Source organism: Trachurus trachurus, assembly GCF_905171665.1.
Source record: "Trachurus trachurus genome assembly, chromosome: 23".
Classification (NCBI taxonomy): Eukaryota; Metazoa; Chordata; class Actinopteri; order Carangiformes; family Carangidae; genus Trachurus; species Trachurus trachurus.
Window position 1 is genome coordinate 5,632,879 of NC_139912.1, and position 11,309 is coordinate 5,644,187.

At 40.9% G+C, this 11,309-nt stretch overlaps 1 pseudogene across 1 annotated transcript in view; it reads right to left on the bottom strand.

Moving 5' to 3' along the window:
* LOC311006516 overlaps positions 1–10,112 on the bottom strand; it is a 190,505-nt pseudogene extending 180,393 nt beyond the window's left edge. The window contains exon 1 of the transcript in view: positions 9,996–10,112. The product of the transcript in view is annotated as an uncharacterized misc_RNA (transcript). The remainder of the gene's footprint in view (positions 1–9,995) is intronic.
* Between the last annotated feature and the right edge of the window lie 1,197 nt (positions 10,113–11,309).

Here is an 11,309-nt window from a genome sequence, read left to right on the forward strand (position 1 = left end):
TTTAGTTATTTCAGCCATTATTTCCGTCTGATATGATCTCATTACGCTCACAGACGCTTCGCTTTCAGCTCCGAGGATGCGTCGACTTCAGAGTCCGACTGGGCCGGTACAAAAAATAACGATCACAGACGTTTTACTTCCTTTTCTTCCTTCAGCTTCTTTGCGATAATGAAGAGTTTTGTCACTTGTAGATCTTATAGCTAGATGCATTTTTTGGGCTGTAATTTGACCTGTTGTACAAAAAATAGTTGTGTCCAAACAGTTTAAAGTTAACTTAGATCCTAAATAGTTGGTTTAAACTTTATAAAATATAGATATATAAGGAGTTTGGGGAGGTCTGTGTGCTCTGGTGGAGGAGTAGGATCGGATTCAGAGCTGCAACATTTATTTGTACAGTCAATTACTGAAGCCACAGATACACAAACACAAGTTAATGATAAAAAAGTTGCAGCTTTGGTCAGTTAGTGCAAAAAAAATGAATAGTTCCAGTTTCTTGAATGTGAAGGTTTGAATGTCAGTAAACGAGTTGAATTTCAGGGATTTGTCACAAATATGTCACATAAAGCAGAAAATCAGACAATAAATTGATTAGTACAGAAAATAGTTGGCAGACAGAACATGAGATGAAGCGTGATTAATGGTCACCACTTAAAAGAAGATTTTATCGAGACTGTCATTTTCCTGCTCCAAGAGGATTAGTCAAACTGGATATACTGTAACTATAGTCTATTAAATGTGTAGCTTTGCTAACCCAGGGTTTTCCCTTTATACCTACCTTACACACACACCTACCTTTGTATCCTTGATGTGGCGTCTTGTGTCCAATCAGACCTGTGCATTCAGTCATTCTCAATCACACATCTGGACAGCTGTTTGCTGCAAGAGTTAAGATTTTAGCGGAGCGAGTAGCGACCGAACTTGAGGTGAGATCAGCCGTTTTATTGTGAGATAGATCTCTATTGCACAAAAGCAAACAAGATGATTTATTGTTGTTTGGTCAATTAATTAGCTAATCTGATCATCCACATCCACTGTCGCTGGTATCGGTCTGAACGTTAGCATGATGTTTGTTATGTTAGCATGATTATTTTGTATTATCAGATTATTTTTGCAGATATGCATTTTTATTTGACTGGCTGGTGTATGTTTTTCTCATCCTGGCATCAAACAATACAAGAAGTAGATTAGTAGACACAACCCTGTGCTAAGCTAAGCGAAGCTAACTGCAGCTATTTCTTCTCATCTGATCATTAGCGATTAAGTGAATGAGTGTAAATGTCAAACTGTTGCTTTTTAAATCTTTAAAGGGATAGTTCAACATTTTGGCAAACTGGCCCATTGCCATAATCCCTATAGTCATAGCAGTAGGTTCGTTACCTTTAATTATCGGTGCAAGCTATTTTCAGAACGGCGGAGCAGAGCCGTGAGCTGCTCAGAGCTACGCTACGGAGGCTCATGGGATTTCTTGGTTTCCCTCTTCAACACAATCCAACAACTCCAAAACGCTGTCGTGGACAAGTTGTGACCTGCACATTCACCACGCTATGAGATAATAACAGAACGTTACCAGACAGAGTTGTTTTCAAGGTTTATACAGAAACTGCTTGCTGAAAAACTGTCCCTGAAGGCAACGTGTATCAGCGGTTTTGCATGAATTTCCCTCTAAAACAACTCTGTCTGGTAACGTTGTGTTATTATCTCATAGCGTGGTGAATGTGCAGGTCACAACTTGTCCACCAGAGCGTTTTTGAGTTTTTGGATTGTGTATTTGATGAGTTTGATGAGGGAAACCAAGACATTCCATTAGCCTTCGTAGCTTAGCTCTGAGCAGCTCACGGCTCTGCTCCGCCGTTCTAAAAATAGCTTGCACCTACTGCTATGACTATAGCGATTATGGCAATGGGCCAATTTACCAAAATGTTGAACTATCCCTTTAAATAACTGTATATTTACACAGTGGATCAGTGCACATCAGTCAAACCCATCTGTACATCTAGTGAAATACCTCTTGTGTGTGTGTGCTTTTGTGTGTGTGTCTTTGTGTAGAGGACAGTCAGGAGTCCACAGCTGTAAACCTGGACCTTTGGGCTGCTGTCGCTCCGGCACCACAGATACAATCGATTAGCGTCCACACAAGCCATTGTCTGAAGAGTCGGCGGCGCAGTCCTCTGATAGACAGACACACAGCGGCGAGAACTCCACAAAAAAACACACTCAAATGTCACAGGTTCAACCCGAGTGCGAACCGTAGGCGCTGTGTGTGTGTGTATAAGGATGTTTGCGTCGGAGGTGGAAATCAAGCGGCTGATCCCAGCGTGTGGAGCCAGGCGGTGGCGTGGCCTTAACGGTGCGAGAAAACAAGTTATGACTGGCAGAGAGTGATTGAAACGGGACTGAATAGGAAGTGGTGTTGTTTGATAGCGTGTGTCTCCAGCGTGTGGTATCTGTCAGTAATCCATCACACCTATTGATCCTCTGGGAGTGAAAGAGCAGTTTGACACAGCAGGGAGAGAGACACCGGGTAAAAGTAGGAAAGAGAGAGAGAGAGAGGGAGGTAGGGGATGGGGGGATCACACTCACTTTCTCACACACACATAAACACACACACACACACTGAGGTCCTTGCGTCCTGTGCAGAGGTGTCTTTGTATGCCATTCATCTGTCTACACCTATCGATCCCCAGCTGAAATATACAACTGTTTATTCACATTCAAGCCACAACAGCAGCCCGCTGAAAGACGTATTGATTTCGCATGGCTGTGTGTCTGTCTGTGTGTGTGTATGTGTGTGTATGCATGTGGGTGAGTGGGTGAGTGGGTGGGAGGCAGGGGGGGCAGGAAGCTAAAGTATTTTTTGTGTGGACAAGGCTCCAACGTGGATGTAAAGAGCAGTGGTAACAGAGCTAAGACGATATTTTTAAATACTTCTTCTGAATATTTTCTTTCTTATTTCATGTAATCCTACAGTTTGTTTACAAGTAGTTCAGGTTCTTTAAGTATTAGACTCCAAAATTAACATTTTGACTTAAAGGAATAGTTCACCAAAAAATGAAATTCATGCTGCTGAATACTCCGGAGTAGTTTTTTATTCCTCAAACGCGAGAATGTGCACCAGGCAAATTCAATACCAGACTGTTTAGGCTGTAAAAATGTCCTAAATGACGTTGTTTTGAGTAAACTCTGGACTATATCCCTTCAGGACTCTTGGATTGCAGCGGACGAGGAGCAGTAAGGAGGAATATTACTTGGTTTTTGTGTAGTTTTATGGACATTTTTGTGTCGGGCGCCATTACTCTTTTTTTGGTGAACTATGAACCTTTAAAGGTAGGCAAGGATATGACATTTTGCCACCTTCCTTGCACGTTTTTGACATAATAAAAAAACAATCTAACATCTAACATAGCCCACTGTTTTAGCAGACTTATTAACATGTCAGGGCGGAGTTTCGGACAGTGTTTGCTAACACTCGTAAAAATGTCAAACTAAAGTTAGTCCACTCCAGACGGTGGGAAAAAAAAGTCCAGTTACCCCAAACAAGAACTCATCCAACGACGAATTACAGATGTCAGTGAAGTAGTCGAGGCTTTAGCCACAGAGGATGCTAACGTTAGCTGTAGTTGGCTATAAGCATATGTTTTGGCGAGTGACAGGTGCTAATTTTAAAGCCTGGACTCACTATAAATACACAACATTCATCATGCCAGGGTTTTATATTCTGCATTTCCTATTGGGATGTATAGGAAGCATACATTTCCCCACAGGAAGAAAGGCAGGGACATTCCAGGCTGCTTCAGTCACAGTGTGGATTATAGCTAGCTGTCAAAAATACCACCACTGTGCTTCATTAAACCTCCAGAAACATGTATTTCTGTTGCACTGAGCAAAAAAATGAATGAAACAGTCGAGCTCGACACAAACAAATAACATCCAGAAGTTTCTGTTAATGAGCGAGCGGAGCTGCGTTCGGGTTCAAAAAAACAAACTGTAAACAAACTGTCGGTGCTGTAGAGAAACTGTGCAGGGGGGGGCTGGTGGTTCTGTTGCTGCTGAGTGAGGATTTAATTCATGCTTTTAGTATTTTGTCCATTTTTATGAATATAGACAGAGGTTGTCCAGATGGGCTTCCCTGTTGTAGTTTTGTTTTCTACAAAATGTTAAAGGAAACACTGTACGACAGCTCCACATCAGCACATCAGTCCATTTTCTCACTTTACAGACAAGAAAATAAGTAGTTGATCCCCTGCTGGTTTTTGCTCTCAAATGTAAATTAATTTAGAACCTTTGTAAAGTTATATTATTTCTGGATGTTTTGTTGATATTCTGTCTTTCTCTGTTAGAATAAACTAACCATTAAAACCATAGACCGCCCATTTCTTTGTGGGGGAGCAAACTTACAAAATCAGCAGGAGATGAAATACTTATTTTCCCCACTTATATTAGACTATATTTTAAGCAATAGATTATGTCTCCCAGCTTGTATACAGGCCTCCTCTCTTTAAATACTTACCAATTCAAAACAAAACCCTGAAAAATCCAACAGTCGGTTCAATGGATAGAAATCAGCTGTGGTAAAATCCAGCGCTTTGACTCGACCAGGAGATCTAAGCGAAGACAAAAGCGCGGCTCGTCTTTGCAGGTGGAGGTAAATCTCAGTCAGAGGTCAGTGGACTGATGGACGCCTGCTGTGTCGGGGTGAGACTCCCACCATCTCTCTATCTCTATCTCTGCCCCCTCCCTCTCTTTCTATCCCTCTCTCTCTCTCCCCTGTGGGTCTTTTGTAAGGTTATTTCCGGCCGGGCGGAGAGCCCCTTGTTTCAGCACGTTGACCTTTAAAAGTGAGTGATGGCACTTCTTATTGTCTGTAAGGCAATAACTGTCTGGACACAGGTAATCTTCACTATGCTCGTGTCAAATCGAGTTTCCTGCACGAGGCCCGGACGGCTTCCCGGCATCAACACTACACACACACACACACATACACATACATACAAGGAGGAAAACCTGAAACTCAAAGCACAAGCTCGTACACGATAAAAGTGCATCATCAACAAACACACACACACACACACGCACATGCTAGAAAGCTCCACTCCATAACTATCAGAAGCACTCAAAGGCAGCGGGGAACCACATGGTGTAAAGGTCAGAAATCTCAGCACCTGCATGGAAAGGTTAAAGGCAGAGCTGGAAATAACCCTCCCAGTCCGAGGCACGAGTGCAACCGGCGTCATCACAACCCCGTCGATTCATCCCATGTCACATGACTCTAAAGCCTCCGTTTATTTCTCTCTTTTTTTAAAGGGATAGTTCACGCGCAGCAGTATTTGTCCATATAATGGTTGTGAATGGATACCACTTTTCTTCGTCCAAAATGACACACCAAAAAACATCCAAATACCTCCATACTGCTCGTCTGTAATGTCCCTCTTGTATTGAAGCCCCGACATGAGAAATTGTTCCGAAAAAAATTTAATAAGCATATATTTTAAGCTTGTTTGTAGCGGAAGCTCCCAGTGTCTCGGCTCACTGCTCTTCACTGCAGAACAATTTCTCATGTCGGGGCTTCAGTACAAGAGGGACATTACAGACGAGCACTATGGAGGTATTTGATGTTTTTTAGTGTGTCATTTTGGACGAAGAAAAGTGGTATCCATTCACAACCATTATATGGACAAATACTGCTGCACGGACCCCCCCGTAACTCAGAGAAGCCACGGAGGACTCTGAAAATTCTCACAGCTCTTAGTTGACATGAGGGTGAGTAAGATAATGAGTGAAATTTGAATTTTGGGTGAACTATCCCTTTAAGCCTCGTCTCGTGTGATCCGATGCAGGAGAAGAAGATAAACCTGTGAGATGCGACATAAACAAATAAATTGAATTAAAATAGTGGCAGAGGCAGCTCGAAGCGTCGAAACATCCTTGTCAGAAAGGCTTCGGGGATAGAGGGAACGAGCGAGACGAGGTGTTTACTGACACTTTTAAAAACATGTAAGTATGACAACTGAACAGTGATGCGCCTGGAGAGAGAAGGAAGGAAATCCAATCTCACTACTGCAACATACTAGAGACGCATTAAGTTGTCACATATGAATGTAATCCAGCTGGATCACAGCTACGAGATGTTTTATTTTTGTGTGCACGCGTAATGTGAAAGGTCTCGGGGGTTTGATTCCTGTCAGATTTTACTCCGTTTTATTATGATGCATTGAGTTTGGCTGCGTCGTCCGAGGATTGACATTTGAACTTGGTTTGTCTGTTGTGATTTGTCGAGTGTGAACATCGCTCTGCAGCAGAAGTATCTGTATTTCACTGTGTTATTAGGACCAGCCTCAGTTTTATTTATTGATTCCATCGATTAATACATGTATTGAATAAGTAAAACATTAGAGAAGCATAGGAAATATGCACAACTCCAATTGGCTCTTGGATTTGTTTTTGTTTTTTGCAGGTATTTGCATACAGTACATTGTATAGGTTGGATTAATAAGAAATAATATCAATAGGAAAAAGTTGCTGTTAAAACACCCAGTGACCCGGATATATACATTTTAATCCAGACATTTTGATATGCAGCTGCTTACAGAACCTGATATAAATGTATTTAAATCTATAGCTAAGGTCTATTCATACACAATATATTCTTTTTAGCTTTAGAAAAACTTTGGGCCTTGACTGTTCTCAGTTTTTAACATTAAACTTGTATATGAGACCAGAGAAGGTCAAAGTCTCAACAATACACTTTATATAAAACCATTATGATAATCAAAGTGACGAGCTGTAACCTGACTTGTTGTGACTGGCAGAAAAATATTCAGCGTTTCTTCGCATAATAAGAAAAATACTGAATTAAATCGGCTTTATTGTTTGAGACGCAGTAGCAGCAGCAGCAGCAGCAGCGACTGTTGGCTCTGTGTTTTTGCGTCACATCTCTGTTGTGCAGCAAAAGGTCAATGAAAGAGTTGCATGCTGCTGCAAAGACCAAACCAGACTTCAACTGTTAGGGCACAAAACAATTGACATGTGATAATTGAGATGATCACATGACATGAGCCCTGTTTCCACTGCATGGATTTGTAAGACTTCATTCTGCCATTTTTTGTGTCTTAATTTGGTTTATTGACCCTTTAAATACAAAGAATTTCAATAAAAGTTTCAATTTCCTCAACATGAAGATTACAATTGGTCTGATCGATTTTCTTTGCCACATATACCAATACTAATTATGTAAGATCCAGTGTTGCGGTGTGGCAAGAAGTATTAACCCCTAAATACCCACTGGCCCATCCAGGACCTACTCCCATAAGGCAAGGCAAGGCAAGGCATCTTTATTTATATAGCGCATTTCATACCAAGGCAACTCAATGTGCTTTACATAAAGACAAAACATTAAAAAAGAAGCATAAGACAGAATAAAAACAAACAAAACACTAAAAACAGAGTTAAAAGCAAGAGCAAATAAAAGTAAAATAAAAGAAAATAGGTAAAGTTTTAAGTTCTTAAAAGAGCTCAGCTATAAGCACGTGAAAAGAGAAATGTTTTTAACATGGATTTAAAAGTGCTTACATTTGGGGCTGATTTCAGTTCTGCTGGTAGTTTGTTCATTATAAGATAAGTCTTTTTTTTTATTAGCCTTTTTTTTTTTTTTATTAGCCTTTATTTAACCAGGTCAGTCCCGTTGACCTCTTTTCCAAGGGAAGCCTGGCCAAGACAGCAGCAGCAGCAGGAAAGTTGCAACAATTACTTTTATTGGTCCCACTTATGGGAAATGTACTTGTTAGAACAGAATTCAGTAGAGTTGATGTATCCAGAATGACAGCCTAATATAAAAACAGTATAAATCAAACCAGTTAATTCATCTATTTCCATCTGTCTGGAGCTTAATATAAAGTGTCTGTTGTGTCTGTTTTGAATCCAAACTCTTTACAGCACATGGTTTACCTCTGTGGGAATCAAACCTCTCACACTGTCAGTGTCGGCATCTTGCTTTAAGACTCACCCACCTTTTCTCTTCCTGTCTGTATTTATGTGTTTTTTTCTCCACCACTAGGCCTGGGACGATAATAAATTTTGCTGGACGATATATTGTCACACAAATTATTGACGATAAACGATATTATTGACACATTTTTTTTAGAACAAATTAACCACTAATATAATAATAATATTTCATAATAATGCAAGTAGACCCTTTTAAATGAGATAAACTTTTATTTCTCATGAGTATTTCTTTTTTTAACCATTGTAATTGGAAAGACAAGAACTTATATAGCTACTATCCTAAATAAATAAAATAAACAAAAAATAATAAACAGTGCAGTGCAGCTCTTCTGTCCAATAACGTTACACACCTGAAGCTCCACTTTTCATTCAAACAAACTAATATGACTAATATGACTATATGAGACTAGCATTTATCTCCTAAAAAGTATTAAACCAGCCGGCGGTAAACCTCTAAAAACCTGCTGATAAGTTTTCTTAGTCGTTTTCTCCCCCAATGACGGAGGTTGACCGGCCCGTGAGCTGCTGCAGAGGCTGCTGCCTGTGGGAAGCCCCGCTCCTCCTGCTCGCTGCTACCACATTAGCTCCAAAAACGTCGGAGAACTCCCAACAGGCGATATGTGGATAAACTGACCACAGACTGGGGATCTAAACTGTGACTTTCTGGCATGAAAAAATATTAAAACTTAAAAAAAAAGAGTGACGTGTTAACAGCGCGGCAGCAAGAATTACAGTAGAATAGCTTTTAGCTGCTTAGCTTTACAGCTAGCGCTGCCGGTTGCTGCCAAATGCATTCTGGGAAACAAAGATCCTGGATGACTGAAAAGAGGGCTCACTCCTTTCATTCTGCAGAACAAACGGCCCAGGTGCTGAGACCGATGCACAGAGTGAAGCCTCTTGTCATCCAGCCTGGTTGGTGGCGAGAGACCAGGAAAACAAATACGTGCGCATGCACATGGCGATTTATCGAGGTCGGAAAAACTATCGAGTTCATTTTCATTTATCGTGCGATTAATTGATTTATTGATTATCGTCCCAGGCCTATCCACCACCATCCCTCCCTCCCTCCCACCCAGCTGCCAGTATACAGTATCTCTGTTAATCTCGCTGTTGAACTTATTTCACAGTCGGGTCTCCGACGTGTCATCCCGACCGAGGAAGGAGAAAACTGAACGTGGCACCCGTTACAGCAGAAATCAGCAGAATCTCCGCTCTGACAAAACAATCTACACACTCTCGCATCACCTTTCATTTACCTCCAGGTGTCAACGCTCACTGTGTGTTGAATCGCTGTGCCTGTTCTGATCAGTTCTGCTTACTAGATGACTGCTGAGCTGCTGCAGACACTTCAAGGCACTTTAATGGCTTTATCTTGTCTTGTGTGTATAGTGTTTATCTTGAATGTTAGTTTTTGGATAAGTGCATATGATATTATCCAGTTCCACTTGGACTCTCACAATGTTGACACTGTATTGAATTTCTCTCTCGTCCTTTCTCTTCTTGTTTTAGTATCATTTTATCTGTTGTTGTCCTGATCTGCCTCCAGCTTCTCTCACTGCTTAAGTGGACTTTACTGCTGCTAAATCTAAATCTGAAGCTCTTTTTTTTTTACACAACAGCGGTACATTTATAGCTGTACTCGCTTTAACCACTTCACACTGCACCATTTAAAGTTAAAACACAAGCTTTACCTTGGCTCAGCGAGCACACGAGAAGCTGCAGAGTGTAGGCCGTAGAAACCCAGACAATAGAAACAAAAACCAGCCGAGTGCAAATATGTGACGATACAATGACTGAGCTGTCGATAAAGTTGAATCATTTGCAACAGCAGCATTTTTATTTATTCTTTTTTTTTTCGAAGATGAGATCAAACGTCGTTTCTGTGAACTTGCATTCGGTTTCGACGCATATGGAGATGTGTCTGTAGTGAATCGGTGACCTGTGTCCTCACGTTGGTTATTTACAGTGAACTGACTTTTCAGAGATGGACATACTGTATGTTGTGTGTGTGTGTGTGTGTGTGTGTGTGTGTGTGTGTGTGTGTGTGTGTGTGTGTGTGTGTGTGTGTGTGTGTGTGTGTGTGTGTGTGTGTGTGTGTGTGTGTGTGTGTGTGTGTTGGATAATGTCAAGGTTCAGCTTTCCTTTCATCTTTGTTTTGTTCATAGTTTTTTCTTTCTTTTACGTAACCAGCAGCTCTGGCATCTTTACATCTCGTTCTTGGTGGGTTTTTAGAAAGAGATTTCCATCTCTTATTGACGACTTTTGGAAAAAAAACAAACAAAAATAGATTTTTACCTTCAGTTAAATGTGAGAACTCTTTACAAGACTGTGAACGATCAATGTGAGTGATTCCTGCTCCAGCTATCGGCCTTCTTCAATGGCGACTGAAACAAAAGACATGCTGAGGGCGTTTGAAAGCATCACTGCATCACCAGTTCATATGCTTTATGCAAAACTGGATTTTTTTTTTTTTTTTTTTGTTTTTTTTTAGCCCTGTGGAGATCCCTAATGATCTTAGAAATGATTTAACCCGACTTCTCATGCAAAATCTCCCATAAAGCGGCCGAGTGACACAAGAAAAGAATCTGGAATCATACACAATGAATTATACATTTAGAAACGAGTTCAAGGGTGTGATGTTGTCAGCACATTTAATTTCATAAAAGCACAATTTGGAGAAGAAAGTTGCACCGTAAAGAGGTGTCGAGGTCCTGAACCTCCTGGCTTTGACTTTTTTTTTCTTGTAATCCTGCACCTGCTCTCTTGTCCCTCCGTCTTTCCTTTCTTTTCTTTTTTTTTGAGTCTGTTTCAAAACTTTTTCAATCTCTCTCTAGCCTCTTGTCTCTCTGATCAAACTCCCCTTTCATCTAAGTTTTTTTTTCTTGTATTCAGACAAAGAGTAGAGAGTGTTACCTGCTTGACAGTCCGTCCTAGGTGGTCTCTGGTCCCAGGTGTACGCCCCCTTGTCCTCGTCCCGATTGATGGTGTCGCTCACCCGCTTCCTGATCTCTATGGCCTCTTTAATCCAACGCTTGAACTTGTTTGTTTCTGATATGATGACTTGTCCCAGTCCATGATGTGGTTATTTCTTCTGCAGTGATCTGTGATTGCTGATTTTAGGTTTTCCATGTTCTGCTTTGTATTTTTTGTGTCCATGTGAATCGCCCCCTGCTGTCTCTTTCTCGCATTCCTTTTGATGTTCCGATGTTATGATCGTCGGGGGACATCGGGGAAACAGGACGATCATTCAACACAAGGAAAAAAAGAACATCAAAAAGAATGCGATTCACACAGACACAAAAAGACAA